The sequence below is a fragment of the Sciurus carolinensis genome, unplaced genomic scaffold (genome assembly GCF_902686445.1).
Source record: "Sciurus carolinensis unplaced genomic scaffold, mSciCar1.2, whole genome shotgun sequence".
Classification (NCBI taxonomy): Eukaryota; Metazoa; Chordata; class Mammalia; order Rodentia; family Sciuridae; genus Sciurus; species Sciurus carolinensis.
Window position 1 is genome coordinate 725,135 of NW_025920170.1, and position 4,341 is coordinate 729,475.

At 39.2% G+C, this 4,341-nt stretch overlaps 1 pseudogene; it reads right to left on the reverse strand.

Annotated features, from left to right (window-relative positions):
• Positions 1–872: 872 nt before the first annotated feature.
• On the reverse strand, positions 873–1,553 carry LOC124974718 (STARD3 N-terminal-like protein; annotated as a pseudogene).
• Positions 1,554–4,341: the final 2,788 nt, after the last annotated feature.

A 4,341-nucleotide genomic window follows, 5' to 3' on the forward strand; every position in this document is an offset into this window, starting at 1 on the left:
GTTTTTGCATGTACCTTTTTTGTGTAATTATCTTACATTTTCTGGGACTTCTCTGTCTTTGATATATTAGGTCCCCAAATGGTGGGAACTAAGTTCTCTCTCCGAGTGTTCCTCCTTGGGTTCTTTCACTAATTTATGTTTTATTTGTTCTAATTAGTTGTACATGACAGTAGAATTCATTTATACATTTAATAGATCATACATGAATGGAGTGTAATCTCTCATTTTTCAGGTTATACATATTGTAGGATCACATCAGTCATGCAGTCATGTATGTACATGAGATAATAATGTCTGTCTCACTCTACTATCATCCCTACCCCCATAACTCTTCCCCTCTCTCCACTACCCTCTACCTAATATGAGGTAACTCTATTCTATTTTTTTTCATTTTGATATGCTGGATTTTATTACTTTTAAAAATTGTACATATGCATGAGTTAAAAAACACAAGGGAATTGTAGGGTGTTAAAAAAGAAATACAAAAGAAATCTGAGAAATGAAACAAACAAAATCCCATCCTGTGAATTGAAGTAAAAGGTATTTCACTTACTACAAAAGTGTTATTTCAACATATGAAGAAGTCTTTTGATTAGGATACAGCAGACAACTTTCCTTCAATTATTCATTGACAGGTCAGACTCAGTCTCCCTGAACAGAAGAAGAATTATGACAAGACCTGGATGGCCACAGATGTGTGGATGTGGGAAAATGTCCGTGAGGTATCACCATTAATAAATGATTATTAGCTGTTTGACAAAGTCTGCAGTGGATGTCACCATTTCACTATCAATAGGGAGACCCAAATCCATCTTTTTCCCTTGGATGACTTCAGTGAGACTTCTTCACATTTCATAAAGCAGAACTCAGAGTTATAAAAGTGTTTTTTTGCTGTCCTGTTTTTCCTCAGTTTCTTCTTCAGATTCAGGAGGGGAATAAAAAAGACCATCAGAAAGACCGGCAGGTATGAGGGCTGCCCTCTCTGACACATTCTGAACTATCAGGAGTTTGTTTTCTTCTACTGCTTCTTGAGGTAACACTTTGAAATCCAGGAACCATGTCTCGATCCAGGCGAGGATGAATGAAATGGTGGGCAGCACACAGCCAAATGCCCCCCTGGGAGAAGAGCTTTGAAAGGATCACTTTTGCTAGTTAAAAGGCACTGGTCACTGCTGTTTTCAATGCTATTGTCCACCAATGGCACAGTTTGCATACAGCATATGAGTATCAACACTGTAAATCTAAAACTGCCAAAAGAAATATATCAAAATAAGATGAATTGTACTGCATCACTTCCTTCTCTAATGTGTTCTCAATGCCTCCTTCACATTTAGCTCTATTATACACAGTAACGTTAGAAATAATAGGTCAAAGGTGACAAACAAACAGAAAGTCCTCCTGACATCCGATATGCCTTTCTTTTCCCTCCCTTCATAGGACTCGATCCTGGCCATGGGTTGCCTGGTGCTGATGGAGTGGACATCATGCAGAGAAGCCTGGGACTTCTCATTCCCACTGAGCAAATTTTCCATGTTGTTTGGCAGGTGATTCATCCTGGAGGAGGGTTCAAGGAGCCTTTTCCCAACTTCACCATCACTAAAGAGAAGAGACCTCATCTAATGGTTCTGGGATGGCCACTCCAGACTGGCCTGGAGACTGTGGCTCAGTGGTGCCACCCTCCAGGGTTCGCTGGGGCAGTGAGACAAGGAGGCAGGCAAAGCGCAGCCCACCACCCACAGCCAGATCCCAAGGACATCCTCGAGTACTCCCTAATTTATTATTAATTAGTACTTTCTACTACATAAAGGGGAAAATCCTGTGGTACATTTACACATGCATGTAACATGATTTTGTTAAATTCTTTCCATAATTCCTTGTCTTACCCTTCCTTCATCCCTCCCTATCTCCTTCTTATATTCCACTTATCTTCTCTATATATTTATGATTTCCAGTATGCCTCACTGCCCTTTTTCCCTTATTTTGCTCTAGTTTCTACATCTGAGGAATAACATTCAATCCTCGATTTTCTGAGACTGGCTTATTTCACTTAGAATCATGTTCTCCGTTTTCATCCATTTACTGGCAAACATAATAATTCCATACTTTATTGCTGAGTAATATGCCAAATGTGTTTATATACCACATTTCCTTAATCCATTCATCATTGAATAGTTGATTCTGTAATTTAGTTATTGTGTTCATTGAAACATTGAAGTGTCTGTATTGCTATAGTATGCTGACTTTAATTCCTTTGGATAAATACCAAGGAGTAGAATAGCTGGGTCATATGTGGTTCCACTCCTGGTTTTTGTTTTTGTTTTTGTTTTGCTTTTTGGGGAATGAAATGGCAATTACCTAAGAATCTTTCATGTTATAAAATTTAGGCAACCAAATTTAATAGACTAAAACTCTGAGAATGACAGGTCAAGGCAAATAAAAGAATTTGGAAAATTCAGAGCTCTGGAAAATGGAGAAACTAAAGAAGTGCATAAAAGAATAAATACCTTAATTAAAATCTGAAATATAAGGAGGCAGGAGGCATAGAATTTAATATTTGGTACAGAAGAATAGATAATGTAAGGCGAAGAACAGAAATGAAGATATAATTACATCAAAGAACACAGATTTTTAAAAAGTCAAATGATGCAACAAAATAGTAATTATAGCCTGTGACGGAAACAGATTGACAATTTAACTTTGTGATACAGCTAACTCAAACACAAATAAATGTCAAGAAAGAAGATGAGCATAATTTTCAGGCTAGAAGACAGGAGAAACGTGACCATCATGGAACACTGTTAGAAAAGCTAACAGTGTGGGAATTGATGGATCAAATTACACTGTACAGTTTCCTGGGTATAATGTTCTGTCCTTAGTTCCCTTAAGCCCTGGTCAGGCACTGCTGTTGCTGACTCTTCTTCCATCCTGCTCTGTCTTACCAAGGGCTCCAGCACCATCTCAATCCCCATAGTACCTGCACATGATCCCTCTCACCTTGTGCTTTTGCTCCATCTGTTCCTCCTGTCTTCAAAACTCACACATCCTGGAGTGAACTATTTTTATACTGGGTGCATGAGTTTCCTCAACTGAAACTGTGTTTGTGTGTCTTTTTTTCTTTTTCTTACATTTCATGAAGGTGCCCCACATTTCCATCTTCAGAGTGTGAGCTGTGAATCAGGTTTATTTTACTTCCCACCCAATGTAGAAAGCACCTCATCTTTTAAGTTGAAAGTCTGTTTACTCTAAATCTCATGTATTACCACGATGGAGTCCCTCACTCTCCATCACTCCTATCAGCCCAGTAGTCTGGTTGTTCTCTTATTCAGCACTGTTGGAAGATTTGTATGAATTATGAGTTTATTTGAGCCATTTAAGGCCTGGAAGTTGCTTCTCTGGGAACCCCTGGGTGAAATTCCCCACTTTGAGAAAGCCCAGATCATGCTGGCACCCTGCCTTAGCTCACAGCCCTAAATTTAAACACAGGTGCCCGGAGATGGCATAACCTGCTCAGCCCTAAGTAATTTGTTTCCCCATTTTCATCTTGTTTTCCTGAAGAAGCTCCTCACTGAGTCCCTCTGGTGCATTTCAGTATAAATCAAGTATTCTCGGCATTTCCCTTTGTTGGGATCAGACCCCTCAGGTCCCTGCTTTATCAAAGGTATTTCTCATCTTTTTTGTTTATTTAATACTACTTTTCAGAGCTTTTACTTCCACCGGCCCACACCTCTGAGGGTTACTGATTCCCTCCCCACACAGGCCATGTCCGAGAACCACCACAGAATAAAAGGCACCTTTTCCAAGAGGTTTTCAGCATTTTGACTATTTAAGTCACCAAAATAAAAATAAATGCTATCTTTTATGTATCAAATTGGTAAAAGAGGTTCAAAGTATACCAAATGCTTATGTGGATATAGGGTAATGAGGTGTTTTCAGGAACTAAAATGAAGTATTGATTTGTGTAGTCTATTTAAGAACAATTAAGCTGTGATTCATAAAATATGCACATAACCTACAACTTAGCAGATTCATTTTCTAGAATTTTATGAATTAAAACACAAATTTCTTATCGTGCAGTTCTGGAGATTAAAGGTCCACTCTGGCCTTTAGGCTCCAGTGTATCAGCCAGGGCTGCTCCTCTCTGGAAGCTCTACTGGAGCATCTTTCCCTTTACTGTTTTCCCCCCAGGTTCCAGAGCTGCCTGCCTGCATTGCTAGCTGTTGTTCACATTCTTTATCTTCAACAGGCATCATTCCAACATCTGCTTTCATGGTCACTGCACCACTCTATCCAGCAGCCTCTTAGAAGGCTCTCATAAAGTTCATTGTGATGAACTTGGCTGTA